We start from the raw sequence: 24,132 nt of genomic DNA, 5'->3' as shown, positions 1-24,132 counted from the left end.
GTTTAGAGGTCAAGTCCATATTTTGAGCATTGATCAGTACTGGTAGATCAGGCATTAAGGCAGCAAACGCTGAGGCTTCTGCTGCCCTCTCACTTTTCATTTCTTTTAGGGTTTCTCTAATAGTTTCCCAGAGTGTCGCTAAGCATCGTGCCTCCTCATCTCCATCGCTACTTTTATCTCATAGGGCAATACCTATGGCTTCCCAAGTAGGTAACTCAAAAACGGTACCTATCAAGGGGATCAAGTCTCTATCCCGTGCCCATTTCAGTAATTCACGTAAGGTCCTGCCTTCGTGTAATAGACCTCTCTTAGAGAGAATACATTGGAGGAGCTTAACTACTGCCTCTTCTTCTTTAGAGAGTGTAGACCCCATCTCCTCCCCAGCCGCTCACCTTTTTCCTGGCGAGATTCAATTCTGAGATACCTCTTTCATTCCATAGCCAGGCACTAGCTACATAGACCACCGGAGCAGCAGTCTCCTTTTGACTGGCTTCTCTGCTCCTACCGCACCATTGCTTCGGTCAGCTTTCTCGCTACCCTCTCATTCCAGCTGTCTTCTGTTACGAGACGAACCTTTCTTTAGGGATCGGCGCCTCAAGGTCTAACTAGGTGTTGCAATAGAGACTTGTGAGCTGTGCTCTAAGTCTACCACTCACGAAGTAGAACTAGCCTAGATCGGTCTGTGTCTCAAAGAGCTACCGGCCTCTCTCTTGACTAGCCCAAGAGTGAGCTAGTCTGGGGGTGTGAGCCTCACCTTTTATTGCCCCCCTGGTCCTGCTCATGCTCAATAGGGGGCCTGCCCTAACTAGGCACAGGTGGACTTGATACTAGCTCACATCCACTCCTTGGCAATTAGAGGCATCTGGTTTCTTTGTTCCACTACAGTCTTCATCGCTCCTGGAAGCAACAGTGAGACGGTCCCTTTTCAGGCGCCAAATGTGGAAAAATCTGCCGAGGCTTTAAGACAACACATAGTCACCATTATGGTTAAAGTGAAGTCGTCTATTAACAATTTACACTCGCTTTATATAGAGCCCTTGTTTATATAATGATATCTTGCAGGTGGTTATATCTTGGCCACAAGTCCTGTTCTCACAGAACTTCTGCTGGCTACATCATTATCCTTCTTTTCTGCTGCCAGCTCCCTTATCTTTTTCCCATAGCTCATGTTTCAGTAACCTTGAAACTAGGCCTCAAGACCCTTAGCTTATTCTAGCTAAAGCTAAATTGTCGGGATTGCTCACATGTCTGTTTTCTTCCAGACAGTTTCCCAACAATTTAGTTATAATTCTAAATTTTATATGTTTAAGAGCTACTTGTTTTCACGTTTTTGGTTTTTGCTTTTTTGTTTGTTGGTTGGTTATTTCTCTTTTTGTGTTTTGATGTTTTGCTGTTTTGTTTTGTTTTTTTTTTTTAATGACAGATTACCAATTAGAGGTGCAATTCTTTCTTGAGTAAAGTAAGAAAACAGGCTTAAGAAAAATGAGACTAACAAACAAGGATAAGGGGAATGTCCTGAGGTATCTGAAAACCCCCAGCCTAGAGCAAGACTGATTAGAGGGATGGGATCAGAAGCATCCATCCCAGACTCTAAGGCACACCCCTGGAGGTGCTCCTGCAATTTCTGTGTGGCTATCATCAAACACCCTTGTACAGGCCATGTGCAGGGTGTGTTATAAGGCATCCCTCCCTCCGTTCTGCTTGCAGAGAGGTGCCACTGTAAATCTCCAGTACAGTTCTATTCCCCGATCCCTGTGTTTCAACCCAGGAGTCTTCGTACATCTGTCTGGTGATGGGGGTCACCCTGGTCCTTCTTTTATTCTTCATATATTTATGAAAGCTTTTCTTGGTATCCTAAGCCATGTAGGTGAGATTAATTTCTAGCTGGTGTTTGGACTTCCTAATTCCCTCCCCTCATAGCTTTTCAGCATTTTTGTAGTTTTCGTGACTGTCCTACCCCTTCCTCCACCCCTTGTACATTCTATTTTTTTTCTTGAGAGACAGCCAACATTCCTTGTTCAGCCAGGCTGGTCTTCTGTGCCAGTGACTCACCTTACAGGTCTTGGGGATGGCCTGTTCCTGCACCTTCAAGACTTCCTTCTTAAAGAGCATCCATCTTTCCTGGACTCCTTTATCCTTCAGAACAGATTCCCAAGGAATTGTGGCCATCAGGCTGCTGAAGAGGATAAAGTTTGCCCTTCAGAAGTCCAGTGTAGTAGTTTAACCTCCCACCTTCCTGGTAAGAATGTAGAACTCAATCAATTCATGGTCGTTCTGTCCAAGATGGCCTCCAGCCTCCATCTCCTACTGTCTTGCGAAAACTGACTCTACAATTTGGAAAGTTATAGAGAGGGGTGTGTTTATTCAGTACTTGGTGCACAAGTGGATATGTCCTCCGAAATCCATGTGCACCAATCTTGAAATTAGGCTTTTTTTTATATACACCGAAGTTTTACACATTCATTAGATTTCCCAATACCCCTATACATATGCATCACCTACTCCCACTTTGTATTACAATTACTGCCACGAGGTTATTCTCATAATCTCCTCACTCCGGAACTTGCATAGTGTCTACTGGTGGTCGTCATGAGGGTTGTGGGGATGAAGTAGAAATGAAGCAAAGGTCTTTCTCTGTTTAAACTTTTCATCTCTTCTCTGGGCACGCCGATTTCTTCAGTCTTCAGCCAAGCTGACAACATGTTCTGATTCTTATCTCAGGGTTTCTATAGTTATCACTATAGCACATGTATTTCTCTTATAAGGTGATGACTACCTAAACAATTTCTTAGCTTCTTTTAAACAAGCATTCTGTGTTAGCTTCTCTCAGGTCAATGTGACCCCTTGACAGTTACTAGGAGGCATTTTATATCAACCCTTACATCACATGTAACCGACGATCAAGCAGCCAAGCGCTGCAATAAACATCCCTGCTTTAGAACCTTTCCTGGACTGTAAAGTTTGTTTCCACACTTCACACTCTTCGATGAATTTCCAACCAGTCTCCAAGCAGTGGTCAAACCCCACAGCACACTCACTCCACTTTATGTCCTGAGTATGACATTTTATGGTATGGCATGACCCTGACTGGAATAAGTATCTTTCAGCAGTCCTTTGAGAATTCTTTAATAATATTTTTGTCTTCCTGCACGTAGCTACCAAAAATATTTCCCACAAAATCATCTTTTAAAGAAATGTAACGTCATTAGAGGCAGCTTATGTCCAGCAGATGCTTGCAACGTGTATATTATTCTGTAGGAATCTTTCTCTATTTGATATTTCTCTACTTGCAAAGGGGGAAACTCCTGCTGTGCCTAATTGCAGCAGTTTTCTAAAGGAGATGGGTATGGAGCTTGTTCAAAAGAGACAGTCATAACCAGCTGCAGCCTGCAGGGGAGAAATCTGATGGGAGGAAAAGGCACACAGGTTCTATTAGGGATAAGGAAAATTTCCCACCGCCACCTTGTCACCACCACATTGTAACCTCTGGCTGGCAGCTGGCACTCGTTCAGCACCTCCATGTGGCACTGTGCTACCACTCCCTCACCACCGTGATACCCATATAATACTGCCTGGTTGGACAGCCTGACCTTGTTTGGACTCAGCTGGAGACTATTTTCATTTGGATTCCCTGGCCCCCACCTCTGTGGGAAAACAGTCTGCGGAGGCTTAAGGATTCCATGTGCACATCAATATGATTGTATGAAATCGTTTATTAACAACTTGCACTCACTTTATATAGAGAAGTCTTGTTTACACCATCTTATCATGCAGGTGGCTTTGTATTCCAATTACACATACCATTCTCACGGAAAGATTCTTCTCACATAATTATTTTCCTCTTCTGTTGCCAATTAAGTTATCTCTTTCCCAGTAGCTCATTCTCAGAAAGCCTCTAACTATGCCTCAATAACCATTAACCCAATGTGGCCTAAATTGAAGTAAGTCAGGATTGCTCACAACCTGGATATATCTGAACTGCTTCCCCAACATATTCCCCTTTTTGTTTTTTGAGCAATTCTGACTTATTTCTTACATAAGATAACATGCTAATGATATATTGTCATAAACAGCATACAAGTAATGCAAAAGCAATAATATACCAATAATGCAAAAGCAATAATAACATATATACAAATACAAAAGCAATAATAACATACTAGTAATATAAAAGCAATAATAATATATATAACTGGTAAGCCTTGCCTAATTAAATCTGTAAGCCAACAAGCTAACTGGTATATTTTATGATTTTTATCAATTCTTACCGAACGCTTTTCCTCTTGCTATGTGTGATACAAATGAAACAGCAAGAAACCCAAATTTCAAATTTTCCCTTATATTCTAGGCCTAATTGTTGCATTGACCAGTTTGATCACAAATGTTATTGATAACTCATTAGTGCTCTCATGAGGTCACGCTCTTTTTTCTTCTCATGAGGGTATACGCTCTTCCCTTGTCTTTCCTTCTTTTTTTTTTTTTTTTTTGACTGTAATGAAAATAGTTTTATTATCGAATCATGTGCTCTAATGGTTTCAAACTAAACTTGAATTTCTTTCTATCACACCACACCCTTGCACAGTATTTTGCAGTGCAGCTTTGAGCATCTTTTAAACTCTTTTAAATAATAGATCAAATTATAATCAATGTGCCCATCAAAGTAGGTTGTTTTAAAATATCTGGAGTTTGCATAAAAGCAGAGTAGTGACACTACCTAACTGAAGCCAAATTATTTCTATTTCATGGATAGCGAGAATCTCCTTTCAAGGAAAAGAAAATATCACTATCTTTCATGAGTAGCAGGTAACCCTCAAGTTATTACCTACCAAGATTCATGCCTAGACATTTGATGCCCAGAACAATGTAAAAATATTTCCCACTTCTGCTTCATACCTTTCAGAAGGCATTTGAAAAACTTTTCTTTTTTTGTCTTTTTAATGAGGCTATGTGGTGTCCTTTCCTCCCCCTCCCAGCATGGCTCACAGCTACAGTATCTGCGGGGGCAGAGGCAGCACCTGCAGCTATAGCAAGCTTGCTGGGAGCAATCGCCAGGCACACCAAAGGGGGTTGAAAAGCAGCTGTGGGGGAAAGAGTCGGGGGAGGGGGGGGGGAATTTCTTTCTCTCCGCAGCATTTCTCAGCCTCTGAAAAACATTCTCATGAATCTATCATACTCTTTACCAATAAATGAAAAAAATTTAACAACACCTACCAAAAACTTTAAAAACCAAAACACTATTACTACTAAAATCTGGTGGAATCAGCCTAAAATAAATCAGTACAATCTCCCAAACCAAATACTTGTATCAGAAATATTATCACTGTGAATCCGCATTTAAAGGCATTTGTTTCCATGGTCGAACCCATCTGCTCGGTACCCAACGCACTCCAGTACCTGTAAGTAAGCACATATAACCTCGATCAGTCAGTTTCACTTCTGCTGGCCCTTCCCATTGTCCAGTGATGGAATTCTTGAATTCCACCAAAATTTTGTAGGAAGATTCCGAAGCAAAGTCTGCTAAAGCTTTTTGGTGAATCAGTATCGGAGGTTCTGTACGATCTCCTGTAAGGCGTAAATAGTTCATGACATACACAGCCTTACTTAACCAGTCCTGAGGAGGACTCCCTTCCTCCTCCCTTTTTGTCTTTCAAGGAGTGTCTTTAGTACTGAATGGCAACGTTCCACTATTGCTTGTCCTGTAGGGTTATAAGGAATACCAGTAACATGTCGAATACCCCATTGTCCACAAAACTGCCGAAAACGAGCAGAAGAATAAGCGGGGCCATTGTCCGTCTTAATAGACTGAGGTACTCCTAGAACAGCAAAGGATACATATAGATGTCTGATAACATGTTTCGTTGCCTCACCAGTCTGAGCAGAGGCCCAAACGGCCATAGAAAAAGTATCTATAACAACAGGCACATATTTTAAATGTCCAAACTGTTGTAAATGAGTGACATCCATTTGCCACAGTTCCAAGGATTTTAAACCTTTAGGATTGACTTCCATCCCAATACCAAGATCAACCTTTTGGCAATCAGGACAAGAGTTCACAATTCCCTGGGCATCCCCCAGAGGTAAATGAAATTGCTTCGCTAGCACTTTAGCAGTTTGATGAAAAAAATGCATGAGATTGTCGAGCTTGTGAAAAAACATCAACAGAAGGACCAGTCCACGCTGGTGCAACTAAATGGTCAGCTTGGTTATTACCGATAGCCAAACCTCGGTCACTAAGATGACTCTGGATATGAGTGATAAAATAAGGATGTTCTCTTTCCCTAAGAGTCTTAGTAACTTCTGCAACAAGAAATACAAATGCTTATTCGAAATTTCCTTCAAAATGGCATGATACATTCTCAAAACAATACCTACTACATAAAGTGAATCAGAGACTATATTTACAGCAGTATTATTCCACATTTCAAAAACCCAAATAACCATGGTGAGTTCAAGGGTTTGCAAAGAGTCAAATGACTTCCCTTGAATTAAATGTTCTTTCCATTGTCCAGGTGTCTCCTCCCAGGTATCAACAGCTTTACGGGATTTTTTTCCAGCATCCGTAAAGACCATTATGCTGTCCACTGGACTGTCAGACAAAAAAACCTACATGATTCCTACTGCATGTTAGATAAAAGTGGTAACAAGCGATATGAGGGGTAAGAATTCGTTATTTCCCCGCCAATGCTCTTTGCAGGTCTGTTGAAGTTCGCAGTAGCCAAGCCAAATAGTCTTGCATAAGGGCAAAATGATCTGTCTCGGGTCCACTCCAGCGATGTCCTGACATCTCGCTCTGTCCTTTTCTTTTTTTTTTTATCAAAACCAATATTAACAAATATAATTGATACACCTTGTCTAATTAAATCTCTAAGCTATCCCCACATCCTTAAATGATTTAACCATTCATCTAACCCAGTATATGCAACAGTTAATTTTTTCATGTTATCTTAATCAATCGCTTTCAGTTGTGAATTGACTCTGAATGATCAGCAAAATTTATGCCAATACACTCTAGCCAAGTCTTCACAAACATAACCTAAAAGCTAACAATAAAAAGTCAGTGGCAGCACAATATTATAAAACTGCATATCTGACACTATCAACACCTTTTAGCATCTGTGTTAAAATATCAGAAGTTCATCTGCTTAGCAGTGAAACCGAGTAGCACAATGAACATATAGATATAGATCCCATAATCAACATATAAACGATCCCATGAATTACAACATTAACAGAAACCTTTTTATCAATACAACACAATACTAAAAGCACATTTCACACTGCAGTGGAAGGACTTAAACAACTTTTTAGTATGAGGAAGTTCAGATGTCCACTGGTGCGTAGAACCAAGGGGGTAGAGGAGGCTTATCCGACAAAAATTCGTCGGGAGGCCCCAAAAGCGTCCCCAGACCCCTCCCGGGTCACGGCACGGTGGAGTCCTGGTTTCCTCCATGGTTGCCAAATTGAAGACCAAAAAGGCCTAATAAAATTGTTTAGAGACAAAACTCCAAGCCTATAAACAGCAAAAGCACACACACACAATTTTTTTTTCTCTCCTGTGGTGTCTGCAGCAGGGCTCATTTTCTGAGCAGCAGCAGTGTGTGCGGGGGGGCGAGAAGCGGCTGTGGGGGCAGGAGTGGGGGTGCTCTCTGTACCAGGAGCAGCTCTCAGTCTCCGGAGCAACTTTCAGCCTCCAAAAAGGCATACTCATTCTCATAACCGTGTTTTTTGTCTTACTTCTCACCAATATATAAGAAAAACTAACAACCACTAGAAGATTCAAAAATGAAATGATATTGCTACTAAAATCTGGTAAAGTTACCCTGAAACAAAATGAAATGGTACAATTTCCTAAACCAAAACTGCAAGTATAATTACCAACCAAGTTTTTTATCTCTGTATGAAACACCAGTGTACCATGCACCACAATATACATCAATATTGAGAACTGTATTGCAATTATGATCCTTAAGCATCTTTATCTTAAGCATTTTTACCTCAAGCAGCTTCTAAGAATTGGGCTGCTGTAGCACCTTTTTGGGAGTAGTCCTAATGCACTTTTAGTGTTTTTCATTAGCATTGTCATATGCCGACATACAAAAAAATTTTTTTTTTTCTTTTTTTTTTTTCTTTTTTTTTTTTTTGTTTTTTTTTAAAATCGAGATGTGACATTACCACTGAATAGAAGTGATCCACAAATTTTGAATATGACTCTGCTCTCCTCTGTTTAATATTTGTAAAAGAAAAGTCTGCTTGTGCAGGATCATGAACAATTTGCAAAGCCTTATATGCCAATTATTGTGAAAGTTGTAACACTTCAGTTTGAAACCATGTCTGGAAATCTGCACGTACAAAAGGACAAGCACCCAGTAATATTTGTGCTTGCACTCCGTGTAATGCATTGGTGTTCTGTCTAGGAATCACAGCTGCATTTTCACACAGCATTTGCCATTTATGATGAAATTCCAATTGTTGAGAAAGAGTTAACAGAGTATCAATGAGCATTTTTGTGTCATATGGCATCAACAATTGAGCAGTAAAAAGATGTTGCAAAAGAGATTAAGTAAATGACTCAAACCGATTTCAAACCGTACTGTGCAATGGCAACTTCGACTTCTTTTATCATTTCCCAATCTAATGCAACCCATTGACCTCCTCCTCCTGGTCCCACAATCACTGGAAAACCATCGGACTCATATTGGGAACCATTTCTCTTTCAACTATAGCATTTCGAATAATTCCCTTCCATCTAGTTACTGGATACACATTACCACCCCCCCCACTACCCTACCCTCCCCATGTTGGATCTGGAAGAGGTAGAGCAGTGGGTGTTAAAGGGTTAAGGGAAATAGGAGCAGGAATAGGGAATGGATCAGGGGGTAAAAATGGATTAGTGCCCCATTGTTCGGGATGTTCCCTGGAGCAAAAATGAGGTTTTTTTCAGGGGTATACTCATCCTTGGTCTCCAGTTTTTTCAGATTTCTTCAGCAGTTTCCTTAGTTGCTTGTCTCCGAGTCCCAGTTCCTTCCTTGATTGTTGCTCTATAGCAGGCACTGATGGTGTTGACAGGTGAAGCAGAGGATTAATTGAAAGCAACTGTGGTCAAGAAGATAAATCAGGCTTCGGAGGTGGAAAGGTGGCAGAGCAGCTGGGAGCCGCGGCAGGCGGGTGCGAGGTGGGGAGTCTGCATTCCAAGATTCCTCGCCTGTGTTCTCCGGCTTCTCTCCCTCTGAGAACTCCGATGACTCTGGTGGTGTTTTTGGTCGCTTTTGGTCTTGCTTCTCGGTCCCATTTTTACTTTTCATCTGACCCCCAGGGTCAAATGGCACAGCTGACTGAGTTTGAATCAGTACAGTCCCTTCAGGTGCTGGTAAGGGTATTTTAGGTGTCTCAAACTGTTTAGAGGTCAAGTCCATATTTTGAGCATTCATCGGTACTGGCAGATCAGATGTTAAGACAACAAATGCTGAGGCTGCTGCTGTCCTCTCACTTTTCATTTCTTTTAAGGTTTCTGTAATCAATTTCCAAAGTAATGCTAAGCATTGTGCCTCCTTATCTCCTTCGCTAATTTTATCCCATAGGGCAATACCTATGGCTTCCCAAGTAGGTAACTCAAAAACAGTACCCATCGAGGGGATCAAGTCTCTACCCTGTGCCCATTTCAGTAATTCACCTAAGGTCCTGCCTTCGTGTAATAAATCTCTCTTAGAGAGAATATATTGGAGGAGCTTAACTACTGCCTCTTCTTGTTGTACATCAGAGTGTAGACCCCATCTCCTCCCCAGCCGCTCACCTGATCAGGGCAAGATTCTTCAATTCCGAGCTCTTTTATTCCGTAGCCGGGCACCAGCTACATAGATTGCCGGGGCAGCAATCTCCTTTCGGCTGGCTTCTCCGCTCCTCTCTCATGCCAGCTGTCTTCATCGCTCCTGGAAGCAACAGCATGAGAGTCCCTGGTCCAGGCCATCTTTAGTCCCTGGTCCGGGCCACCCTGGGTCCCTGTTCGGGTGCCATTTGTGGGAAAACAGTCTGCGGAGGCTTAAGGATTCCATGTGCACATCAATATGATTGTATGAAATCGTTTATTAGCAACTTGCACTCACTTTACATAGAGAAGTCTTGTTTACACCATCTTATCATGCAGGTGGCTTTGTATTCCAATTACACATACCATTCTCACAGAAAGATTCTTCTCACATAATTATTTTCCTCTTCTGTTGCCAATTAAGTTATCTCTTTCCCAGTAGCTCATTCTCAGAAAGCCTCTAACTAGGCCTCAATAACCATTAACCCAATGTGGCCTAAATTGAAGTCAGGATTGCTCACAACCTGGATATTTCTGAACTGTTTCCCCAACACACCTCCCCCTTTCCCCCCTTCACTTGTAGAGCCCCAGGGCAAACCCAGCAAGCCAGGGCCAGGGCCCGTGGAAGGTATGGAGGGCACGGCTGGCCAAAGGGCACAGTTTGCCCTTTGGGAAGCTGTGTTGGCTGCCTCAGATCACCTCCCTGACATCTCTTTAACACAAACATGACCTCCGTCCTAGTCATCCTGACCTTTGTCATGTGACAAAGATACTGGGAAAAAGTGATTTTAATATATAAATTGTTACTTAATAGGATTTAATGTCAAGGATTTCTCTGTTACTGTGTGAAAGCGATATGTAGGGACCAAAATTAGAGTGGCTGACAGGGGGATCTCAGGCACTGATTTATATAACAGAGTGGAAAAGGAGCCAGGAATGGGTTGGAGTGATTTTTTAAGGGATCAGGGAAGAGAATGAGGAAGGCACTCCTGTTGAGTCACAAGAGTCAGAGTGAACCCCCTTGCTTTCTAAACTCTTTCTCAGAGAACTCCAAGTGTGGCTGGATCCAACCCTAACACCAGAGGAATCTCAGTAAAAGGACATCAGGTAAAGAAGTCACTGATGGATCCTGTATTTGTCAAAATGCTCAGAGAACACAGATGTTATTTGAAAAACTTTTCCAGTAAATTTTGTTAAACACTGGAAAGGAAGATAGAGGAAATGGTATGAACAATGAGATTTCTTTGTGCAAACCATTATGATGTGTAAAACAGAGAAAACCCCTCCACCCCCAGCAGCTCCATAAAGCAGGCTGAGTCTATTATAAGAAACATCATTAATGGTATGAGATACATTATCCATTACATGCATGATAAATTGAGCATTTTATTACTTGAGAAAAAAATCCTGTTGTGAGTTTCCTCACAGCACCCTTGAGGTCCTGGTTCCTCATGCTGTAGATGAGCGGATTCACTGCTGGAGGAACCACCGAGTAGAGAAATGACACGACTAAGTCCAGGGAGGGGGAGGAGATGGAGGGGGGCTTCAGGTAGGCAAACATGGAAGTGCTGATAAACAGAGAGACCACAGCCAGGTGAGGGAGGAACGTGGAAAAGGCTTTGTGCCTTCCCTGCTCCGAGGGGATCCTCAGCACAGCCCTGAAGATCTCCACATAGGACACCACTATGAAAACAAAACAGACAAATGATAAAAGAGGCACTGACCACAAGAAGCCCCAGTTCCCTGAGGTAGGAGTGTGAGCAGGAGAGCTTGAGGATCTGGGGGATTTCACAGAAGAACTGGTCCAGGGCATTGCCTTGGCAGAGGGGCAGGGAAAATGTATTGGCTGTGTGCAGCAGAGCATTGAGAAACCCAGTGCCTCAGGCAGCTGCTGCCATGTGAACACAAGCTCTGCTGCCCAGGAGGGTCCCGTAGTGCAGGGGTTTGCAGATGGCTACGTAGCGGTTGTAGGATACGATGGTCAGGAGAGAGATTTCTGCCACTATAAAGAAGGCAAAGAGAAAGAGCTGTGAAACACATCCCTTGTAGGAGATGTCTCTCTTGTCCCAGAGGGAATTGGACATGGCTTTGGGCAGAGTGGTGGAGATAGATCCCAGGTCGAGGAGGGAGAGGTTGAGGAGGAAGAAGTACATGGGGGTGTGGAGGTGGTGGTCACAGGCGATGGTGGTGATGATGAGGCCGTTGCCCAGGAGGGAAGCCAGGTAGATGCCCAGGAAGAGCCAGAAGTGCAAGAGCTGCAGCTCCCACCTGTCTGCAAATTCCAGGAGGAGGCTGATGGAGCTGCTGTTGGACATCTGCTGTCTCTGGGCATAGAGCACTGTCAGAGAAAGGAAATGTTAAATAAGGAATGTCAGAATTTTCTCAGCAGATCCATTCAGTTTCTCACAGAAATCCCCAAAGCACCTTGCTCCATACAGGAAGAACTTTTGCAAGTCCCATTCATGACCTGTGGTTGGTGCTGGCTGAAGGTGTCATAGGGAAAAGGGGCTGATGTCTGGGCTCTTCAAAAGTCAGTGCTGTCCTACAGAAATTTGTAAATTCAGATAAATTCCAATTTTGAAATTCAGATTAAATCCAATCTAGACATCCATAAACATTTCAGAATTTTTACCCATAATGTACCAGCCTGCAGAGCATACGTGATAGGAAAGTTTTCATTTCTTCTCTTCTACTTACCCCACAAATAATGATGAGTATTTTTAAGGCAGATATGCCTGAGATATCTAGTGTTCTTTAAGGAAAATCTGGAGGTAAAGTGTCAGTTTGGTAAAGCAGTGAGGACATGTTTTCTCTCCATGAATTCTGCTCTCATCTGTTTCCTTCTGGAGGGCAGCCTGCAGCTCAAGAGGAACCCACGAAAAAGAGACACTGGTAGTGGTAAAGTTTGTCACATGAAAGCAGTGCTAAACGAAAAGGGTCATCTGCATTCTCAGTACTAAGGAACCAGGGTGGCAGAAGGCAGTTTCAGGGAGGTTTGGGTTTCTTTTTCAGCTCCCCCCTTCTCTCCCAGGGAATGTTCTTGGATGTCTCAAACCCTCAGCATTTCTGCTTATCCTGGTTTGGGCCAGGATAAAGGTGATTTTCTGTCTTGTACTTTTGCTTTCAACTAAGTCTCTTCCAAGTAGTTGAACTTGCCGAAATTAACAGCAAGTTTCTCAGACAGTGTGTGCTTCTAGGACTGATAACACTTGATGTTTATAGTTACTGCTAGAGACTGGTATGCAGAGCCAAGGACACTGCTCAGCTCTGAGGAACATTTTACCCTCCAGAAGGAAGAAAGAGGTCCCACCTGAGCCCTCCTTTGGGGAGGAACAGAAAAGATAGATGCCAGAATTGACCAAACAGAGTATTCCATCCCATACACGTCATACTCAGTATAAATTTGAGGCATCACGATGGACAAGCCATGCTTCCATCTTCCGGCTGCCTGCCCTTCCTGCCTTTCCTGCTTCCCTTCCTTCACCCGGCATCCTGGGAGGGTTCTGTCTGTTCGTCTGCCTGTGGTCCTGATCCGTGCCAGCCCATATCTGTGTGTTCCTGCCTCCAGTTCCCGACTGCTGCTGACTCCAGGAGTTCAGTCTGGACTTTCCCAGGGCTGCCCTGCAGCCTCGGTGGTGACATGAGAGTTATTGGGGGAAAAGGGGGGAAGGAACGTGGTATCAATTTTCCTGTATATTTGTATATATTTAGTAATTTTTCCTATTTATCACTACTTTTTCATTAAAGTTGTGTAGTTTAGTTTCCAACCCATAAGTCTCTCTCCCTTATTCTCTCTCCTTTCTGTATGAGGGAAGAGAGACAGATTAATAGAGAGCATCTGTTACTTGGTTTAATTGCCGGGCCAGCGTTAAAATCGTGACACTGCTGTACTCAGGGAGAACAGAGCAAGGCAAGAGGATTGCCTGTGGCTGCATGCAGAGAAGCGGGAGTTGGTCTGATGAAGGGAGGGTCAACTCCTCCCCAACCTCACAGAGGGCATTGCACAGAGCTCCAGAGGGCAGAGAAAAGATGGAAACCTCCTTGCCATTGACACATCTGCTGGCTGGAGCTGGGCAGGCTGAGAGCTGCCCCTGGCATGCAGGCAGGCAGCAGAGTCCCTGCCCCTGCACACAGCCCCTTAGCTAAAGGACACTGCTCTGAAGGACAGCCCTGGGCACCCCTGCCAGCACACACCCCCTCAGCCCCCACAGCCATCCCCAGCAGAAGGCAGCCCCATGCCCTCTCTCTCTGATGCTACTCCAGGACAGCCCTACTCTGCCAAACCTTTTCCTCCTGCCCACCAAAATCCTCCAGAAGGATCCCATCAGCTGTGGCACAGGCTGCCAGCTGGAGAAGACCCCCTCCAGGAAGCCCAGCTTCACTGCCCTGCAGCCAGAGACTCACCATGGCAGAGGCTCGGAAGATTTCTCCACCAGGCAACTCTCAGCTCTCCTCCCAGCCCAGGCTGCCTTTCTCCTCTCTCTCTTTCCTCTCCCCTGCCCTGCTGCCTGAAAGCAGTGCCCTCAGCCCTGCTGTGCTCTGCAGAGGAGCTGCTCCAGCTCTCCCTGGGGCTCCCCAGGAACCCAATGGGACACACACTGAAGTCATCTCTCATGTCCCCTCCCTCCTTTCAAGCACAGCCAGTTCCCCTCTAGAGACACAACCTCTGCTTCTTCCACTCTCACACTGGACGCCCAGGCAGTGCCAGGGGGATTCTCCTTTCCCTCCTCTTCCCATGCAAGCCACGGGTGACTGGAGGTTCCAGGGGTGGTCCAACCTCAGTCAGGGCAGCTGCTCAATTGTGTGGCCAAGCACAGACCTGTGAGGCTAAAGGAAATGTCAGGGCACTCCAGCACAACCACCTGCTGCTGGCACAACAGCACAGGACTGTCAAATCCCATGGCCTGACCCAGACAACAGCCAAAGGAGATTCCATCTCCCAGGCCAGAGTTTCCCTTTGAGGGAAAAGTTACCCTCTGAGGGTAAACAGAGAGTGACGTCCTCTTGAAACCATCCAAACACCCCTTGATCAGATTAAGATGAAATGACACTCAAGGTCTTTTTCTCTACAGTCAAAATATCAGTTGTGTTTCTCCAACAATTAAAGGGTTTTTTGAGCAATTTTTAGGGACACAAATCCCTCAAAGGTATGTATGAATATAGATATTATAAAAGCACAAAAATAGATACTTCATTGTTCAGGCTGTGCAATCACAAAGGCTGATTGCTTCGATCACAAAAACCATATACTCAAATGACATCTCAACAATGCCATCCCCTCACCCCATGAGTCCAAATATCACAAGGCATGATGATATCATAAGGCAATATCATAAAGCAATGATATCATGATGGCTACAAGCTTAGCATCTTCACTCCAGCTTCTTCAATTCAGGCAGTGGTTTTATGTAGTGAAATGAGGCAATGAGGCAACCAGGTTCCACTAATTACCAGGTAGTGGGCATGAGCTTGTGTTAAGTCCACCTGTGCCTGATTAGGGCGGGCCCCCCATGTGCATGAGCAGGATTAGGGTGCCAATAAAAGGTGAGGCCTTAGACACAAGTTACATTCATTCCTGAGCAAGTCAGGAGAGAGGTTAGCCGATTCCTTAGCAATAGCACCGAGCCAGGCTAATCAACCCTGAGGGCAATAGACTCAGAGCACTATTTGTGAACTTCTGTTGGAACACCTGTTTGGACCTCAGAGCGTCATGCCCTAAAAGAGGTTTCGTCTTACAACGGTGATACGTATGATGTGCAGAGTCCTTGTTCTTCAAGCAGTGTCACCTCCAAAGCTAAGGGTTCTGTAGCAACATCCTCGGGACTTGATGTACCTGTGAATTTAGTTTTCCAAAAGCATTTCCAATTCAATTATTCAGAAGGTGCATTTGACAAACTGATGTCTTTTAGGATAGGGCACTACAAATTAGAGTATTATTGGTCGCATTATATGCAGTAACTATGTACAATGATCGAAAACTTCATAGCAGTAGAGTATAACAAAACTAAATATGAAAAATTTTCACATATCAAAATTATAAAGACAGAAACTTCACATTTTGAGAGTATTTTTCTCTGTCTTTCAACTGAACAGGTTAATTACAACGTTTAATTTTAATTCCACCATTAGTTACTATAGTGTTTAATTTTTATATTTTCTTTCTGGTGGGAAATCAGCTTTTAAATTTGTCCGTATATTTTAAGATTCATCCTAAAGAGTAGAAGAGGTATACCGTTTCTCTTCCCTGAATTTCCGCAATATCTTAATGCAAGCATTGCACCTGGTATCCCTTACTGCCCAACAAGGGAGAGGAGCTGAGGGAGTCCCTGATCAAAAAGGTGGAATCACACTGGAGTCCACTCCAGACCATCCTCCCTGTCACATGTGGCAAGAAAAACCAGGCAAGGCAGAGTAGTGGTGTCCCATTCAGGTCACCCAAAACTTTTGTCACAAATCTGGGTTTCATCACTTGGTATACATTAAGCCAGTCAAACACACAGAGCTGAGATACTGTTTTTTTCCCAACAATGGGCATGGTTGGGTGCTGGGTGGTAATTCCACAAAGGCAGCACTTTAACATCTGTAGCACCAGATGTGAGGTGACAGTGAACCTCATCATAACAGATAACTCTGACACCACTGACTAATACAGAGTGAAAGGACTTAATGTAAGATTACCAATTGTAGGAGGAATTCTTTCTTTAGTAAAGAAACAAAACAGCATTAACAGGCCTTCATTGTCTTACTCTTTGTAACTACTTCTTTTGGATGACCTGCAGTGCTTGTCTTTCTTTTCTGGCAGTCAGAAACCTTCTCATTAGTTTTTCTCATTTTGCTCTGAGTGATAATTTTTCCAAAATAAGTACATTCCATTATCAAATATACCCTTGCCAAATACCCACCTACCTATGCTATTCAACTAGTAAATTTATGTGAGACCCCCTTAAACTATTGCTTCTATGATTCTACTACTTCTATTTCTCTAAAACCATTGTATATATGTTTCATTAAACATATTTTTAAATTTCATTAATTTTTTAAATATGAATTTTTGTAAAACTACTGCTTCACAAGAAATCAATCAAGCAAAGAAGATACTGTGGGGCTTTTCAGCCAGATTCTTTTCACTAAACTCTCACCAACACTTTCAATCGTCTTGAAAAAAAATCCAAGCTGGAATTTTCTTACTTCAGGAAAAAACTGACAAAAGCCTTACTGCAGGCTGCTCAAGGTGTCCCATCACATCACCCATGGTGTCACAGAGGTTTCAGGAGAGCTCATAAAGCATCCCTCCTCATGGGCAAGGAGCAGTAATGCCAATAAAAGGTAAGGCTCACAGCCACAGGGCAGCTCACTCTTGGGCATTATATTACCTTCATTGTGTCAGTAGCGCTCATTGCCTCCAGGGTGAGGCTCTGAGGAGTCTCGAACCCGGGGCCTTCGGCATTGCAGTACTGCGGCTTAGCCAGCTGTGCCATCAGAGCCTCACCTTGCTGGCAATGAGGTCTAGAGGAACAATAAAGGCAGTGCACTGCTGAAAGCAGCAGTAAAGCCAAGCATCCCGAGATTGTGAGTTCCAGTGTGAGCTGAGTCTGTGAGTTTGAGCCTTACCTTTTATTGGCCCCCTGGTCCTGCTCATGCTCAGTAGGGGGCCTGCCCTAACCGGGCACAGGTGGACTTGATATGAGCTCACACCCACTCCTTGGCAATCAGAGGCATCTGGTTGCCTTGTTACTCTACATTCCCCCCCCCCTTTTTTTTTTTTTTTTTTAATCATTATTAGAACACAACCAACAAGTAAGAAAAATAATACAATGTCCAAACAGGCGAGTTTGTCAAAGTTATTTAGTTTGAACCGCTGGGTGATGCATCGTTGTTCCTTGGAGATCTGCTTGCGGCAGGGCGTGTCCACTTACTGGGTACCCAAAGAGGTCCGGAGTCTGTGGAAACACAGCTATAACCTCTTCCGGTAAACAGTAGCGGTTTGGGCCCTACCCACTGACCTGTAGATGGGTCCTTGTAGTTTATTTGGACGTCTGGCATGTGGTTCATCTTCTGGAACGAGTAGTGAAGTAACACAGGAGGTTGCTGTGAATCGCGCCTTAGACTGAGAAAATTTAGTGTAAAAAGCACTTTGCCAAGCCGCGTCTGTGGATCCATGTCTTTGCTGTCTTTTTGTTTTTGTAGATACGTCTTCAGGGTGCGATTAGCTCTTTCCACTATCGCCTGGCCTGTAGACGAATGGGGATTCCGGTGATGTGTTTTACTCCCCAAGTAGCAAGAAACTGCTTGACTTTCCCGCCTGTATAAGCAGGTGCATTGTCGGTTTTTACTACTTGAGCAAAGCAGTTAGTCAGATGACAGACCACATGTAAAGATTTTTCCCCTGTTTGAGCCGTCGCCCAGAGTATGCCCGAAAAAGTGTCTATTGTCACGTGGACATATTTGAGTCATCCGAATTCCGGGATGTGGGTGACATCCATTTGCTAGATCTCTCCCGCCTGCAGTCCGTGTGGATTGACTCCCACTTCTAGGGCAGGGCCAAACTGTGCGCACTGAGGGCATACTTTGACAATCCCTTTTGCGTCTTCCCATGGACTAGAAAAAATGCGCTTCAATACCCTGGCGTTTTGATGGAATAAGGAGTGGCTGTTTTGAGCCTTCGCGAACTGACTGACGGGACTCTGTAATCCTAGGCTGACCAGGGAGTCAGCCTTTGCATTTCCTTCTCCTAATCCCAGAGAAGTTTTATGACTTCGAATGTGTAAGATGCAAAACGGTTCTGTGTGGATTTTCAGCACACGTTGTAGCGTAAGAAAGAGCTCCAATAGCTGTTTGTTTTGTACTGGCTTGATAAGAGCATCCTCAATATGGTTCGCCACTCCTACTGTATATTGCGAGTTGGAGACGATGTTAAGGGGAACATGTCACCATCGTGTTAAGGCCCAAATAATAGCCAGTAGTTCCAAAGTCTGTAGGTTATCTTTGTCAGTGCCCGGAGTCTGATGTTGTTGCCACTGTCCCTTGTCCTGCCATACGCAGGCGGCCGTTTGACCTTTTTCCGGCATCAGTGAATACTGTGATTCCAGGCACTGGGCGCTCCGAAACAATCGGTCGCTCTATCCAGTGGAACTGGCTGATGGCCTGCAGGCGCTTATGTTTTGGGCCTCCATGACGGATTTCCCCAGAGTATTCGAATAAGGCGAGTTGTAGAGGTGTGGAGCGTTGCAGTAGCCAATCAAAATCGATTGTTTTGATAGGGATGCTGATCCATCCCGGCTCTTGGCCATCTACTTCCAGGCAACGCTGCCGTCCCTTCCGTATCAGGAATGCTGTTATCTCAGTTTGTTGCCAGATACTTTTCTGAGCTGTGTGTGGTGGGAATAGCCATTCTAAGATGTCTATTGAGTCTGATTTTGTGGAGCTCTGATTGTGTTTCCGGTCGTAGTTGTTGCGGTGATGTTCCCCATTTTCCTTTTGCCAATTGAAGTCCTGTAGCAACAGCGCGAATGGGAATGAGGGGTGATTACATACCCAGATTCCGATGGCTTGGTTGGCATCTCGCTGATCTGCAAAGCCGGTTGCCAGTTTGTGGACGACCCGTTTTAACGCATTGGTATGGTTATCGGTCCAGTCCAGTATCGCATCTGGTTGCGTGCCCCGCAATAGCGACAAAAAGGGGTGGATGTCCGCGTTGGTGAGACCTATAATGGGTCGGACCCATTGAAGTTCGCCCACTAGTTTTTGGGCATCATTCAATGTTTTGATCGAGCTGATCACTTCTAGTTTTTGCAGTCTCACCATGGCATGAGTGACTTGCCACCCTAAGTAGCTCCAGGGCGATTGTGTTTGCACTTTCTCAGGAGCTACTATTAATCCTTTTGTTTTCAGTTGGTCGGTCAATATTTGACTAAAGTTGTCGGGGAACGGGGCTTCCTGGCAAAGCAGTATGTCATCCATATAGTGGTATATTAGCGTTTCCGGCATTTTTTTTCGGATCGGCGAGAGTGCCCATGCCACATACATTTGGCATATTGTTGGGGAATTTCTCATCCCCTGTGGCAACACTACCCATTCGTAACGCTTCACCGGTTTGCTTTTGTTGACCGAAGGGATGGTGAATGCGAAGCGAGCTGTATCTTCCGGATGTAGGGGAATATTGAAAAAGCAATCTTTGAGGTCAATAACCAGAAGGTGCCAGTCTCTTGGTAACATTGTAAGTAATGGCAACCCAGGTTGGAGGGCGCCCATTGGCCACATCTGGTTGTTGACTTAACCTAAATCTTGTAATAGTCGCCATTTGCCTTTTTCGGAACCACGAAGATGGGCGTGTTCCAAGGACTGACGGACGGCTGGATGTGTCCTGCATCCAGCTGCTCCTTTACTAGGCAGTTGGCGATTTTTAGCCGCTCTTTCGATAGAGGCCACTGCTCCACCCAGACCGGGGTATCTGTCTTCCATTGCAATCTGGGGTTTGGCGGCACTTCTGCAGCGGCCCTCATTGAAAATGTTGAGGGAGTCGGGTGGGTTCATGGATGGAGAGGACGGCTCCTAGTTGGCTCATCCCTTCCCTGCTGATCAACCCTCCAAGTTGCCCTGGTAGGGGCAACACATATGGACGTACGGTTACCTTTTGACCTTCAGGAAACTGCAATTGCACCGGTTCAAGGGCCTGAAAGGGGGTGGAACCACCACCTACTCCCTGGACGGCATCATGGGCAGCAACAAGTTTCCAATGACGGGGCCACACATTGAGGTTGATTATTGTGACATCAGCCCCGGTGTTCATCATCGTGGAACAGGTCTTGACCTCTTTTCCAGCGGTCAATTTCACAATAATGATGACACCAAGGTCACTAGAGTGCTTCCAGAAGAACCAAAGCCCTGGCTGCCTCGTGCCATGGGGGCGTTCTTTCCTAGGTTCATTTTTGGGAGGAGGACCAGTTGTGCTAGCCGGGTCCCTGCTTTGATTATCAGGGGGGGCGTTAATGTGAAACAGGTAATTATTATTTCCCCTGTATAATCCGCATCTATGACTCCTGGGAGCACAATAAGTCCTGCAACTCCGGTGGATGAACGTCCCATTAGTAAGGCTCCAATCGTGCTATTTTCCTGGTTTATCGGTCCGAAAATCCCTGTTGGTAACCGGTAAACCTGTGTTGTTGTCAGCGTGATGTCTATTGCTGAGGGCACATCGATGCCCAGGCTTCCCCTTGTGGCTGGGGCGGGAAACTGTTGTAGAGCGCTGGCCCGGCTACTTGTGTCCTGCCGCGGGGGCCTTGCGTGCTGCGTCTTTCGTTTTTTGTGGACCTACATGCCAGGTTGTTATGGTTATTTTTCTGGCATCGGTCGCACCATACTGTGGCTGAGCATGCCCTTGCCGAGTGGCCCCACAACGGAAACAGATGGGGGTGGATTTTCTTGATCGATTTCTCCTTTTGAATCGATTTCCCCTTCCGTCTAATCTTTGTGCCACTGCTGCGAGGAGCTTCTGGGTGGGTTCCAGGGCAGCAGCAAAGGCACTGGCCATGCCTTGGTGTTGCTGCGTCTGGGTGGCCCTGGAAGCTACCTCTAGCATTTCTGAAACATCAGCTGTCTTTGGTAACGTGGAGAACAGCGACTTCATTTTTGGATTCGCGTTTTCGAATGCCAGCAACTTAAACATGAAGTCCCTCTGTTCTGTTCCCAGCTCTGACTGAGCCGTGATAGACTGCCAGAGTCTATTAACAAAATGTTGAAAAGGCTCATTCATCCCTTGCTTAACGGCGGTAAATGAAGGGACTGGAGTGGGCTCTGGGACCACGTTGAAGGCTCGGCAGGCTAGGTGTGCACCAATGTGGTGGAGCACAGTCGGGAACTGCAGCTGGACTTGGACGTCCGCATATCGTCCCGAGCCCGTGAGCATCTCGGCGGTTACCCCTGACAGTGGGTCACCGGGTGCTCGAGGGCGGTTTGCCTCTGCCTGGGCCAGGCGTTCCCATTCTTTGACCCAGACAATCTGCTGGGATGGGGTAAGCAGGTACCTGGCCAGGTTGCAGCAGTCGTGGGGACAATTGGTGTCTGCGGTGAATAGCCAGTCCAGAACGGCTTGACCACTTTCTGATTTTAATCCTCCGTCTCTTAGGGTCTTCTTGGCTTGCCGTAAGGTTTTCCAGCTGTGTTGCTCAAATATAGGTGGCCCATTGTTATCATATAGAACAGGGCAAGCAACAGTGCTGGCCTCCCAATCCCCTTCGAGGATGGCATCACGGATGACTCCAGACCATCTTCCTGGTCGGGGTTTACCAGTACCTTTGATGCCTTGATTGTTCTGTCCTGATAGCAGTGGTGTTGGAATGTCTTCTTCGTCATCATCTGTTGCCTCCAGCAAGGCGTGGCGACCTGGTTCAAGAACGACACAGCAACCAACCCCAGGTTGCCCGGGCCATCAGCTCACAGACATCAATATGATGGACGGCAAATGGCCTTTATTGTTTATGTTACACCGCATTTTATAGCCTAGGTTTACATCGTCACTTCCGTCTGCTTGCGTTAGGGACCCGTACCTATTGGTTGTCAGGAGGGAAGCCCTATCTTAACTTTCCGTACAGCACGATATCTTCCGGCCGCCAAACCTTAACTGCCACTTTTCAAACCTTAACTGCCACATTTCCCCCCCTCCCTCTGCTTAACTAAATGGGCAGAAGTATAGAAAACTTAAAACATTAAAAATATTAAAAGTGTATGGCACACCGGGTTATAAGGCACATCTAAAGGTCCATGCAACTAAATTAGTAAAGGATTGTATAAAAAGCTTGTATAAAACATAAGGCACACCAAACAAGTGTGTTAGTAGAGGGTAACCGTTAATCATGGGGTACATTTATCTATAAGGGAGGTAACTAACGATTGGATTATGTAACTAAAACCGTGTTCTTAAACCAGCTACGTTCTACTAACATTATATTATCTTTTTCTAAGCGGTCTTTAACAAACAACACAAGCTTACTTAATATACAGGGTCCGAAGACTAGCGCTATGATGAGCAGTATAAACGGTCCCATTAGTGTGGAAATGAGGGTGGTTAGCCATGGCGTGTGGTTAAACCATGACTCAAACCGTTCCTGCTGGACTTCATTGTCTCTTTTTCTTTTTTCCGAACTTTCTCTGAGCTTGGCCATGGTAACACGGACAACACCGGTGTTGTCTGCATATACACAACACTCTTCTCCTAGCGTAGCGCAATGTCCTCTTTGTTGTAAAAACAAGAGATCTAGTGCCCTACGATTTTGGAGGACAATTTTAGACAATGAAGTCAGGGATTGTTCTAAGGCGCTGATTGATTTCTCAATTTGAGCTAGATCCTCATCCACTGTTATTTTAAGGGAATGAAACTTTTGATTTTGCTCAACTGTAGAGGCTATTTCGGTACCAGTGGGGGTCACATGTCTGGCAGTAGTTGTGGTGCTGGTGGGAATTATAGTACGAGCTTCGGTCTCGTATGGTAAAGACTCAGCTGTCGGTGGGTTAGATTCGATAGCTTGGCGAGCTTGTGGTATGGACTTAATAATTTGCACTGGCGCCCCTCTATCATTGTAATTTCCTTGAAGGAATGGGTACCACATCTTACTTTTGAGCCATCCTGCATCACCTGGGTTTAAGATTTCCAGGACCAAATGGGAACGATTTGGTCCCCAACTTACTTGTAGGAATTCATCCTCTATCTCTGGTATCCAGCTCCTGCCTGTCACAATGGTCTCACATCCCCCATGTCCAAAAACTAGTGGATAGTTACAATAATCTTTACTTGGGTGTGAGCTGGGGCACCAATATAGTTCCCTATATGACTGACCGAGTTCCTGAATGCTCGGTTCTGTCTCCTCAGGCTGTGCTACTCCGGGGAATAGACCATTAAATGTAATCGTAAAAGTCGGGGCTCCTGCCGTTATGTTTTCTTTTATCACTAGGCCGTGTTTTGGGTTCCACAGGATCCACCTGAATGGCTGGTGGTGATTGCAATTTGCCTCTCCTGTAGTAACAAAGCCTAAAATCAGGATCACAGAAAGATATAGTAGATTTCTTCTGCACGGGTTGTTCTGCCGGTGTCTGGGTGCTGTTGATGTGGGATTCTCTGGTTCTGTCAGGACGTTCGCTGTTCTGTCGTCCTTGCTGTCCACCGGGGCATAGAGGTTAAGAGGGTGATCGACGAGTTGGTCCTGTGAACAGAAACTTAGAGTTTTTGTTAGTTTAACTCCACTACTATTATTGTTATTATTATTACTATTGTTATTATCACTAATCTGAAGGTCTGGTTTAATGGACTTAAGTGGACACCACTTAACTATACCATC

General features: G+C 44.8%; 1 pseudogene; it reads right to left on the bottom strand.

The window, feature by feature from the left end:
* Positions 1 to 322: 322 nt before the first annotated feature.
* Positions 323 to 19,606, bottom strand: LOC115600040 (annotated as a pseudogene).
* Positions 19,607 to 24,132: the final 4,526 nt, after the last annotated feature.

The sequence above is a fragment of the Calypte anna genome, chromosome W, assembly GCF_003957555.1.
Source record: "Calypte anna isolate BGI_N300 chromosome W, bCalAnn1_v1.p, whole genome shotgun sequence".
Taxonomy (NCBI): Eukaryota; Metazoa; Chordata; class Aves; order Apodiformes; family Trochilidae; genus Calypte; species Calypte anna.
The sequence above is the reverse complement of the archived record's forward strand: the minus strand, read 5'-3'. Positions and strand labels throughout refer to the sequence as shown.